Source organism: Scylla paramamosain, chromosome 17 (assembly GCF_035594125.1).
Source record: "Scylla paramamosain isolate STU-SP2022 chromosome 17, ASM3559412v1, whole genome shotgun sequence".
Classification (NCBI taxonomy): domain Eukaryota; kingdom Metazoa; phylum Arthropoda; class Malacostraca; order Decapoda; family Portunidae; genus Scylla; species Scylla paramamosain.
Genome location: NC_087167.1, coordinates 6,517,501 through 6,530,000, shown reverse-complemented (window position 1 = coordinate 6,530,000; position 12,500 = coordinate 6,517,501). Strand labels below are relative to the sequence as shown.

General features: G+C 40.8%; 2 non-coding genes across 2 annotated transcripts; both read right to left on the bottom strand.

Annotated features, from left to right (window-relative positions):
- Nucleotides 1-11,831: 11,831 nt before the first annotated feature.
- Trnap-agg (transfer RNA proline (anticodon AGG)) lies at nucleotides 11,832-11,903 on the bottom strand. Its single transcript has one exon. It is a non-coding gene; the product is annotated as a tRNA-Pro (tRNA).
- An 87-nt stretch (nucleotides 11,904-11,990) lies between these two features.
- On the bottom strand, nucleotides 11,991-12,063 carry Trnat-agu (transfer RNA threonine (anticodon AGU)). Its single transcript has one exon. It is a non-coding gene; the product is annotated as a tRNA-Thr (tRNA).
- Between the last annotated feature and the right edge of the window lie 437 nt (nucleotides 12,064-12,500).

Below are 12,500 nucleotides of genomic sequence, written 5' to 3'. Positions count from 1 at the left end.
TTAATTTTTTTTATATATATATTTTTTTATTTTTGAACGATGATTGTTATTATTTCTGTTTTTGTATTGTCGAGTATAAAATGTTTTAATAGTGTATGGAAAGGGGAAAAAAATGGAGAAACGAGAGAATAAAATAAGGAAAAAGAGGAGAAAACAGTCCTGTATTAAAACCATAACAACAACAACAACGACAACAACAACAAAAGTGGCAGTGGTAAGGACAGTGCGTGGTGTGTGGCATTCATCGCCTGCGCTTCAATAGTTAACAAGAATCGGATAAAAAGTCAAAACGTGCTGACGGGAGAAACACCAAGAAGAAGAAGAAGAAGAAGAAGAAGAAGAAGAAGAAGAAGAAGAAGAAGAAGAAGAAGAAGAAAAATGGTTCAACTAGAAATAAAAAAAAAAAAAAAAAATCACTGAAAGAGGTCAAAGCTTACCAACTGCAATGAAAAAAATATAAATATATATGAGGGAAGTGTATAAAAAACAAATAAACTAGTGGAGGATGAGAAAAAAAAAATAGAACACTGAATCATGAAACGAGAAAAAAAAAAAAAAAAACTCGAATGAAGAAAAAAATGAAAACTGCACTGGAACACACACACACACACACACACACACACACACACACACACACACACACACACACAACGAACAAACTAAAGTGTTAAATTTGTGGACAGCCTGAGTGGCGAGTGACCAAGGAGGAGGAGAAGGAGGAGGAGGAGACAGCCAATCACCTTTCTCCCTCAAGGATTTCCCGCCAAAGCGTCGGCCAATCAGCAGCGCCGAGGGACAGGGGGGGCAGGATCGCCTTACGGAGCGCGGAGCCAATTAATTAATGACACGTATCACATGGAGGAGGGAGACACAGCGAGGCAGCGGCCAGCGGGGGTGGGGCGGCAGGCTCTTAATAGGCTAGTTTCCCTTGTTAGTCCGGAGTATCGTTTTTCATGATGCAATATATATATGGTCTCTGTATATGATATTTTTCTCCCTTCGTCTCTAAGTATGGTATTTACAAGGGTGCTGCTTCAATTTCGTAGTTGTTTGTTTATCCCATCGATCTTTTTATTAACTGTCATATTTTACTCTTATATATATTTTCATTTACTTGTTTCATCTTTTTTTTTATCGACTTTTATATTATTTACCTTATTTATTTACGTATTTTAGCTATTTCGTTATTAACTTTTTTTTTTCCGTTTCACTTTTATATCTACCTATCTATCTATTTCAGTTGCTTTTCACGAACTTTTACATTTGTTTATTTCTTTTACTTGCTTGTCTATATTTCTGTATATATGTGCGTCCTCTAAAGTTTCCAATGAGCACCTGAGTGAAAAATAAAGAAAAATGAAAAATAAATCTAAACAAACAATGCAATTAAAAGGAACAAGAAAATATGAATCGATAAAAAAAAAATTAGTCAAAATGTACCGAAGAAAAGAAAAGAAAAGAAAAAAAACATGAGAAATAAAAGAAAACTGAGGGTAAAATGGCTCCTTTTTTTTCTCATCCCCCTCTTTTCATATTGTTTTTTTCTTTCTCCAACTCTCAAGCACTGTATCTTTCTCTTTATTTACACAGTTCCTTTATTCTCTTCCCTTACTATGGATTCTATTTCCCTTCTCTCTTCTTTGTATTCTTATTCACGAAATGGGTTGTCTGGTAACTGCTTAAGTAGCTATGTTAGTGGTATATTTTCTTCCTTTTTTTTCCTTTTAATGGCTTGTTTCACTGTTTTAGCTGGAAGGTGGGTCAATCAATCTGCCTGTCAGTCAGTTAGTCGACAGATATTCAGTCAATCAATCAGTCAAGTAAGTTAATGATCCAGTTATTTAGTGAATCATAAGCAAGTCATTCACTAAGCAACTAAAGTAATCAATCAATGAGTTAATGATTCAATAAGTCAGTCAGGTTATTCAGTTAATCACTCAACTACACACTTATTGAGAGAGAGAGAGAGAGAGAGGAGAGAGAGAGAGAGAGAGAGGAGAGAGAGAGAGAGAGAGAGAGAGAGAGAGAGAGAGAGAGAGAGCACTAGGAAGAAACGCTATTGGTTGAGTTTTTTTTTTTTTTCCCGCGTAAACACGAAGAAGGGAGAAGACTGGCTATTTACACCTCTAAGCAAAGGAGGAGGGGAAACTAACTGTCCACTTAATTAATCTCTTAGAGGGACCTGAAAACAAACTATGCTGTACGTCAATTTTCCTTTTATTTATTTATTTATTTTTTTGCCTACATATCAACACTTCTCTATGCTGTCAAAATACCCGCAGTTCACCAGTTCTCAGTTTTTATTTATTTTCATGCATTTCTTGTACAAGGTTAAAGTTTTCACAACAGCACACTGATACATTACCCAGGCGAGAACTGAGTCGACCAGATAAGACATGAGAGCCTTAGGGGAGGTATAAGTAGACAGGCAAGAGTGGACAGGGAACAGAGAGAGAGAGAGAGAGCTGGGACGAGAGGTGTGGCTGGGGTGTTGGGAAGCAGAGGGGCAGGTGACGGTGATGAGTGGTGATGGTCTGGGGAAGCCTTTGTCCTGAGGTGGATACACTGACGATGGTGCTACTGCTGCTAATGATGATGGTGGTGATGGTAGTGGAGGTGGAAGAAAGAAAGACAGGCAGATAGATAAATCGATAAATACTTATAAAAGGTATTAATAAGAGGTACAAGCCACAGCCAATATATTTTCGTGAATGACAACCGTGAAAACAGATCCCGTGCCGTGTTGAGCGTCTTCCTGAGACGCTGAAAGGTAGAACATGAAGGGGAAGATGTTGTGTCTATCTATATATCAGAATGACACCCCGGCAAATGAAACACACACACACACACACACACAAGAATCCTAATACTTAATCTAAAGCGATCTTACACTACAATGAAATTTAGAAAAATGTAATTATAGCAAGCAAAGAAACACAAACAAAAAAGCAACAGACCTTCAGATCCCTGCAAGGCTATTTAAGGTATATTTCTTACTAACTACTGGGTATAAATAGGATAGTAAAGGAGAAGGCTTCTCCCCACCTACTACACGTATTTACATGGAAACAGTAGTAGTAGTAGTAGTAGTAGTAGTAGTAGTAGTAGTAGTAGTGGTAGTAGTAGTAGTAGTAGGAGGAGGAGGAGGAGGAGGAGGAGGAGGAGGAGGAGGAGGAGGAGGAGGAGGAGGAGGAGGAGGAGGAGGACAACAACAACAACAACAACAACAACAACAACAACAACAACAGCAACAACAACAGCAAGAACAAAAACAGCAAGAAAATCAACACAGAGAAGAACAACAACTAGAACAAGAACAACAACAACAACAAAAAGAACCACGATGATGACCGTGATGATGACGAGGGAGAGGAAGGTAAAATAATGGCGAAGAAGATTGCGAAGGAAGAAGAGGAAGAGGGAGAGAGACGCTTAATGAGTGAAAAATTACCAACTTTAAAGGTGGAAAGAGAAATAAGCGAGAAGATGAAATAATGCGAAGGGGAACGCGATGGAATGAAGGAAGGAAGGAGAAGGAGGAGGATGAGGAAGAGGAGGAAGAGAGAGAGAGAGAGAGGGAAAGAAGGAAGACATAAAAGGGAGAGATAATGATAGGGGTGAATCGAGAGAGAGAGAGAGAGAGAGAGAGAGAGAGAGAGAGAGAGAGAGAGAGAGAGAGAGAGAGAGAGAGAGAGAGAGAGAGAGAAAGCCCTCCATTAGCTCCTCTTTGTACTATTGTTCCTCGCGGTGTATTGTGGGGCTCTCCTCCTCCTCCTCCTCTAATTTCCCTCCGATAACCGCGAGCAAAGAAAAAAAAGTAAAAAAAAGAAAAAAAGAGCTTTAGCCATTTCTTTGCCCTTTATTAAGACTACAAATGATACGAGTAAATTCCATTACTGCTTTCTTTTATGATGACTCTCTCTCTCTCTCTCTCTCTCTCTCTCGTCTCGCCGGACTAGTCAGCCAATCAGCTTCCTCCTTCACATCTCAAGGGGGAAAAGAAGAAGCCAATCATGAACCTTCTTTTGCATTCGTCTGTCGCCAGGTCAACCAATCAGCAGCCGTGTTTCTCAGTTTGCTTGGGAAAAAATAAGTCGATCAGAGTATGTTTTGTTTTTTGTCTCTTTTTTTTTTTTTTTTTATCCTTTGTTATTTTTATTTGTCTTTTATTTTCATGCTTATTTTGTCCTTTTTTTTAGTTTCCTGCTTTATTCATTTATTTTTTTGTAAGTTACATATTTATTGTACTTATTTATTTATTTATTTTATTCTTTTGTTGAGGGAGTGAGTGAGGGAGTGAATGCGTTCTTCATAAATCTCTCTCTCTCTCTCTCTCTCTCTCTCTCTCTCTCTCTCTCTCTCTCTCTCTCTCTCTCTCTCTCTCGTCTATCTTCTTTTCCTGACAATACATAATTTTTCTCCTCTGCCGTCTCTCTCACTCCCTCATTTCCCATTCCCTCCCTCAATCCCACTTCACTCCCCCCCTTCCCTCCTCACACTCCCTCTCTCCGGTGTTTTCCTCCTTTCCTCTCACCGCGACGTCGGAAATTATCGCCCAATTCTGCTCCTTGCCTGGCGGTGATAAGAGTTTGCGCGCCTGGCATTAAGGCCTCGGTGCTGCCTCCCTCTGATGGCGGGAGAAGATTGGGCGAGTACTAGGAGGAGGCGGGCAGCAGGTGGCGGTGGTAGTGGTGGTGGTGGTGCACGGAAGGGGAGGGAGCAGTGGGATGGAGACATCAGTAAAGAACGCTTGCGGGAAAAAAGAAAATGTTTAAGGAGGATGAGGAGGAATTGGAAGGAGTTGGAAGTGGTAGGAGGAGCGTTGCTTTTTGGTCTTGGTTTGGCGCGGAGGACAGGTGGACAGAGGAGGAAGAAGAGGCAGGGGATGGGGTTGGGTTAGAGTTAAGAGTTAGGGTGGAAACCAAAGGGATGGGAGAGATGGGTTTTCCGAGTGTTGATATGTGTAGTTTGTGAGAGGTGAATGAAGGGTCTGTAAGGAAGGAAGGACGGAAGGAAGGAAGGAAAGAAGGAAAATAGGAAGGAAGGATGGGATGGTTCTGGAAAGGATTTTTTTTTCACTGTTGTGTGTGTGTGTTTAAAGCAGCGTGAAAAAAAGGTTAGGTTTAGGTTAAGGGTTGCGGTGTTTTGTTGAAGATTACGAGAGAGGGGGATGTGAGTGTGTGTTTAAGAAAAGGGGAGTTTTGGGACAGGATGGTCTGTTAAGGGTGATTAAGGAAAGCTTTTTTTTTTTTTTTTTTTTTCACCCTCTTTTGTGTATGTGTGTGTAGCGAGGGAGGGAACAGGAAAAGGTGAGGGAAGCGTTGGGGTGTTTAAGGTTATAAGAGAGGATGGGACTAGGAGTTTCTATATGTGGATGGAAAGTTTAAGGGAAGGGAAGTTTACTGAGGAATGGTTCTGAGGGGAATTTTAAGGGGGAGTGGTTAGGAAAGAACTGGTCTTTTTTTTTTTTTTTTTTAGAATTGCAATAAAGGTTTTCTGTGTATTAATTCGTACTATGGGAGATAATTAAAGAAAAGAAGGTCGGTTTGAGGAGCGGTATGAAAAACAGAGAACATTTCTACCTCCTTAGATTGAATGCCAAGGAAAACCTGTTATTTATTTATTGATTTACTTACTTTACTAATTCATCTATTTATCTATTCATTCTCCTAGTCACTGTGGTGGAGGGGACAAGTTACTGATTCGACGTGCATTAATTCTTTTGATTGATGATAAAAAGTTACAGAGTTTCTTGGTGTGTTATAAGAATGCGCTGAGGAAGGAAGAGGAGCGAGTGTGGGTCTGGGAGGCAAGGAGGGGACAGCAGTGTGTGTGTGTGTGTAGTTAGGTGGGGGTAGGGAGGCAGAAAGAGGGGTTGTGAGGTACAGAGGGGTGGGGAATGGAAGGGTCGTGGTCTGGCAAGGAAGTCAGGAGAAGGAAGCGGGTTCTTTATTTTTACCCAAGTAGCCCCTTAAGACTTGCGAGGGAAAAAAGAGAACGGGAAGAGTATAAGCTGGTACATCCGTTTTCTGTTAATCTCTCTCTCTCTCTCTCTCTCTCTCTCTCTCTCTCTCTCTCTCTCTCTCTCTCTCTCTCTCTCTCTCTCAGCAACTATTCATCTAATCTAATGAACTCAAATAAAACACCAACCAAATAATTAAACAAAACCATATGTAAAATACTACGAGAGAGAGAGAGAGAGAGAGAGAGAGAGAGAGAGAGAGAGAGAGAGAGAGAGAGAGAGAGAGAGAGAGACGAAAAATAAAATAGAGAAATACAAACAGCAACTGACACTCCACCGCTTTCAGACACTAACTAAATAATAAACAAAACCTAACCTAAAATAAATGCGATGGAAAAAAGCAGAAAAGAGAAAAGAGAAGAAAAATATACACAGAAACTTACAATCTCCGTTTTCTGTGGCCGACGCAAGCAGTAACTGAGAAAGGAATACAGAATCATGGCAAGTACAAACTGAAGGAGGGAGGGTCAGGTTATACAGCTATCTCGTAAGGAACAAGAGGTCTGTCTGTTATGTATTCTATTTATATGTAAATCTCTCTCTCTCTCTCTCTCTCTCTCTCTCTCTCTCTCTCTCTCTCTCTCTCTCTCTCTCTCTCTCTCTCTCTCTCTCAGATTATACGATATGGTTGTAAAAACTACGATATAGTTTCATTATTCTGATTCGTTTTCTCTTTTTTAATTCGTTCGTTGCTGTGGGATAACTATTTTAAAAGTTTAATTGCCTATATCGCGGTCTCTCTCTTTCTCTCTCTCTCTCTCCCTCTCTCTCTCTCTCTCTCTCTCTCTCTCTCTCTCTCTCTCTCTCTCTCTCTCTGCTTCAGTTGGAGGGTATAACGTTGAAATTTAAGAGGATCTGGTGTTGTGTAGTACAATGAAAGGCAACAGAAAACGAAATCCTTAGTGGGAGCACCATGCAGCTCAGCCAGCACACCAGGAACATTTGCCCAGTCTGGCTTCTTCCTGCACCAGTAGAACGTGCAGCCGCTGAACTCTAGTATATACAAAGAACATGTTAGCTGGGAATACAAGCTGAAAAATACTCTCTGGAAAGAATACGTGTGTACGGAAAATGAATAAGTAAACAGATAAAAAAAAAAAATAAAGAAAAAAATAGAAAAAAATAAAATATGCATAAAAGTAAATAAAAGTTACGAAAAATAAGTAAAATAAATTAGTATTAGAAAACCTTCTGTATATTTTTGACTACTTTAACCTACAGGGTATATTTTATATGCACTAATTAAAACATCATATTAATACCACCATAATATTATCATCACAACAACAACAACAACAACAACAACAACAACAACAACAACGATACTTTTTTAAGCTATGTACTAGACTGATTTTCCGGCAAAGATGAAGGTTAAAGGATACGATGGAAGAAGACGAAGACGAAGAAGAAGAAGGAAAAGAAAAAGAAAAAAAAAACATGAGGAAGAGGATGAGGAGGAGGAGGAACAGAAGGTAACATTACGCACACGCCATGCACAGGAGCCCAGCGGGAGTAACACGCCTGAACACAGTCACGGCAAAGATCAAGCAGGCTGGGAGCTCCGTGCATGCCTGACCGCCAAGCAGAACGCGTGGCACGAGGCAGGGCGGGGTGCTTCTGCTGCAACACACGCATAAAGTACATGAGTAAGCCAGAAGTATGTGTAAGACTGGTTACATTCCAGTTATGAGCAATGCAAGACACGTGGTTAGGTTATTGTTAGCAGTGTGAAGTTTTGTATGCCACTGTTATAACTTGAACACTGTCTGAGAAGAAGAAGAAGAAGAAGAAGAAGAAGAAGAAGAAGAAGAAGAAGAAGAAGAAGAAGAAGAAGAAGAAGAAGAAGACGAAGACGAAGACGAAGAAGAAGAAGAAGAAGAAGAAGAAGAAGAAGAGCAACAAGAACAACAACAACAACAACAACAACAACAACAACAACAACAACAACAACAACAACAAAAGGAAAATGGAGTATTGTCCAAAACTGCAATTTTACAAACGTTTTCTTTCCATTTCAAACGGTTTTTTTTTTTTTTTATGTGTGTATTAATCGAAACTAATTTTGCAAATGTTTTCTTTCCATTTCAAACGTTTTCCGTGCAGTATTTATCCGTGTAGAACTGCACCCCCAGACGTTTCGGCGCGTTACCTCTACAGTTTATTTCACAGGATTTAGTGGTTGTAAATAGGAGTCTTCATGATTCTATTCATGATTCTATTTATGGTTTAATAATGACAATACATCATCAGTAAAAAAAGTGCCTCCAAAAACCTAACAAAACAATCTCCGTGGCCGGATTCATGATTCTATTTATGGTTTAATAATGACAGTACATCATCATTAAAAAAAAAAAAGTGCCTCCGAAAACCCAACAAAAAAAAATCTCCGTGGCCGTTGGAAGGAGAGCAGTCATGATGAAATATCCATAGCTTTTCAACATTCTAGCCGTTAAGAGAGTTTTAAGTGTCGTTTAGTAAAGAGAGGGAACGTTTCCCTAAGTAAATATGAAGAAGAGGCAGGAAATGTTTCATGTATAGCAGGCAAATGATATGCAAACAATAATCGCTTCTCGTGGACCTCTTCACTACTTGAAACCGTATTCTAAAACACTTTGGTTTCTCATAAGGACCATTTACAAAGACCACAAAGATAATTACTGATATCCCCACTGGTCGTTTTTCCACTTAACGCAGAATCCTTGTTGAATCATCACTGTGTAGAATTAAGAAAACTACTCTTCAAGCTCCCAGTAACTTTAGGGCTGTTATGAGAAATTGAGATACGACGAGGAAATTTTTCAGTATATGATCGTTGTGTATAAATGAAAGTACCCCTGAGACTCCCAATAACTTCTGCTAGAGTTGCTGTGACAATTCCACATAAGACGTCGAAAAGTTAGCGAGTATGACCCCTGAGTTGAAGGGATGGGCTGACCGCGTCCCAGGAATGCATAGCTACTCAACCCGATCAGTGTCTCGGTCATGATACGCAAGATATTAATTTTTGGGACCATTCTTATCATGTTTCCTTCTATGACAAATATCATCAGCCACTAAGAAGTTATTAGATTACTTTCCATCCTCCCTCCCACGTAATGCCAGCGTGCTGCTCCTGCCCCACACTAGTCACGCAAGGGGGTAGGGCGAGACCACTTACCTTGCGGGGGAGGAAGGGGTGAAAAGTGTCCGTCTGATAACTCTTTAGTGGGTAGGCGTTTGTCATAGAAGAAAATATACTTAGATTTACCCCAAAATTAATCTTTTTTTTTTTTTTTTTTTTGCTATAGATGAAAACATGCTTAGATTTATCTTAAGATCAATCACCAGTCTTTTTTTTTTTTCTTGGTATAGAAGTTAATCTCCTTCAGTTATTTTTTGTCAGAGAAAAAATGTTTAGATTTATCCAAAAAGTCATCTTCAGTTTTCATTTCATTTACTTATTTATCTATTTTTCGTTATAGAAGAAAATGCTTAGATAAAAAAAAGAAATCATCTTTTCAAAATTCTGCGTGTTATAACTGGGAGCACCTTGTATAGTTTTGTGTGTGTGTGTATATGTGTGTGTGTGTGTGTGTGTGTGTGTGTGTGTGTGTGTTGAGCCATCACGTCTCTGTCGCTAGTACGAGTATAATGAGTTTTGCGTTTTTTCTCTTTCTCCAGCAGTATGAAAACCCAATCATAAAAGTTAGCCGGACACCAGCAGCAGCAGCAGCAGCAGGCCGCCTCCCCACACGTGCCGTCCCAGCGTGACTCTCCACACATTCCCTCACGCCACGCCGCCCCACCGCTTCTCCGTGACCACAGCGCGGGTTTTGCCCGGTAACTTGGCTGCCCTTCCGAGACTTCACCAGTGAGGTTCTTTAACACGGCACAATTGCGTACGGAAAGTAAATATGAAAAGAATCCCGTTCCTTTGAAAAGCTATAGTAGAAAAATGATGATGATGATAATGTTCCTAGAAATAGATGGAATAAGATAAATGTATGTTCTTTTTGAAAAGCTACAGAATAACAACAGTAAAGAATGGAATAAGAAATACAAACAGATAGATAGATAAATGCATAAATAAATGAAAACAAAGCTACATACAACAGATATTCACCTGGAAAGTTAAATATCACAAAAATGGACGCCACTTCAATAAAGGTGCAATAACATGTAAATAATATTTAATGTTCATATGAAAAAGCTACAGTAAGATAAACAAAAGCGTTTCTGTGAAAAATATACAGTAAGAAGTCATTCTGCACTGATGAGCTAAAATAGGAAGAAAATAGCGTTCGTTTAGAGAAGAAATAACGAACTCAAACAGTAAAAAAATACAAGGAGTTTGAATTCGAAGCAGAAAATAAGATTACCTTTTTTTCTGAAAAGTATGAATAAAAATAACAAACGAATGAAGAATCTCTCTCTCTCTCTCTCTCTCTCTCTCTCTCTCTCTCTCTCTCTCTCTCTCTCTCTCTCTCTCTCTGTCTCTCTCTCTTTCTCTCTCAGCCTCACGACAAGCAACAAACGGGTGAGCGGACGCATGTTTGCCAATGTTTAACTTGTTTTCAAAGGTAATGACAGAGCGTCGCGGTGCTTCCAAACGTAATGGCGGCGAGTCCGGACAGACTAAACAATTTGAACGCCGTCCATTGGCATCAGCAAGCGCGCACCCAGCAGAGCACAGCCTTGCCGCACGCCGCACACACCCGCATCACTGCACCGCCATGGCAGCGCAGTACATCACACACCGCAAACAACTTCAAACAATACCAAACAATACGACACATCGGCTCTGAAGTGCTGTCGTGTCTCGTCGCACCTGCAGTCGTCCGTCACCGCCGCCAAGCAGGTCGTCGCGCGGGTGCCAATGGGTGGTTAGGGGCGGCGTGCACGGAACATTTACCGCCCACCGCCAAACTGGAGTAAAGTTTCCTACATTCTACTCGAAACTCTCCCGATCCACACATCACGGGCCACCGAGCTGACTGCCTGGCTGCTGCGGACTGGCGGGCGTCACGGTGACAGGCGAGGGCAGGGAGGGAGGAGTGGCAGGGGCAGTACTGATATGACGCAATGTGCAATGCAAAACGAGGATGAAATAAAATAAATAAAAGAAAGAAAGGAAGAGAGAAAAGTGAATCAGTTAGTTGAATAAAAAAGTGGAAAAAAATTATATACTTCTATCTTGCATATCAATTACGTCTATAAGATCACAAAAATTAAATATATCCCGACACTCTTATGTACTTTTTTTGGGATTTAACCCATATATTTTTTCCCTATCCTTCGAAGGCACAGGAGAAAACACTTCGTAATCTTGATAAGGAAGCACCCCTTGTAATAATTTTGAGATGTAGCTCAGTGTTACAGGGAATGTATTGGAGCCGCGCAGTGCAGTGCGCTGGAACCCGAAGTACTGGGCCACCCAGGGGTGGTGTGTTCCTTTGTGTGACCTGCCCACCACTAGGGTTGTGATTATCTATTATAGGTGGAGCATATCAATACTGCTCCGTGACACTCAGCACACCCAAGAGATACAAATTTTTCCAGATTGGATTAACATCGGCACGTCATCCTAGTCAGGACTCAGCGCTGCACACCACACCACAACGCGCCTCAGTAAACACTTTCGAGTGCCTCTGGGACACGCGTGCCCGAGTCTGAAACCCTTTGCATAATAAGGGAAAAAGACCCTTCCATGAAATGCCTCGCCTACTTTCACATGTCCCCATTTTCAAAGGGATCGGGGACAGCCTGGGCCAGAAGTGACGGTGGTGGTGGAGGTGGTGGCCTTGCCAGCAACATGAAAACAATGAGTGAAGGGCCTGTCCGGGATTTGAACCCGGGACCTCTCGCACCCTAAGCGAGAATCATACCCCTAGACCAACAGGCCGCTGGCTGGAGCTTGTAGGTGCATGCAGTGCAGCTTGCGCCGCGCGGCGAGGCATCGTAGCAAAATGAACTTAAAATCATCGGCATTTGCCTTCAGGGAGGCTCGAACTCCCGGCCTCTGGTTTACTAGACCAGCGCTCTACCCGCTGAGCTATGAAGGCTGTTATGTAACCGTTAATGCCATCATAAAAATGCAATAAAATGAACATTATTATTATCATTATTATACTTATTATTTTATTATTTTTCTAACTATATTATTATAGGCAGCAGCAGCATCACTATCAAGAGCAGGAGTACTGTAGTACTACTGTTTGTAGTGGTAGTAGTAGTAGTAGTAGTAGTAGTAGTAGTAGTAGTAGTAGTAGTAGTAGTAGTAGTAGAAGTAGTAGTAGTAGTAACTGAATTCAACAATGTGATCATATTAAGGCGTTAACTAGTACTAGTTCGGTGATATTTGAAGTGGTGACACCCGTAGTAGTGAAGATGGTGCTGGTGATGATGGTGATGATAATGACGATAATGATAGTGATGATGACGACCACCACCACCACCACCAACAATAACAACAACAACAACAACAACAGCATCATCATAA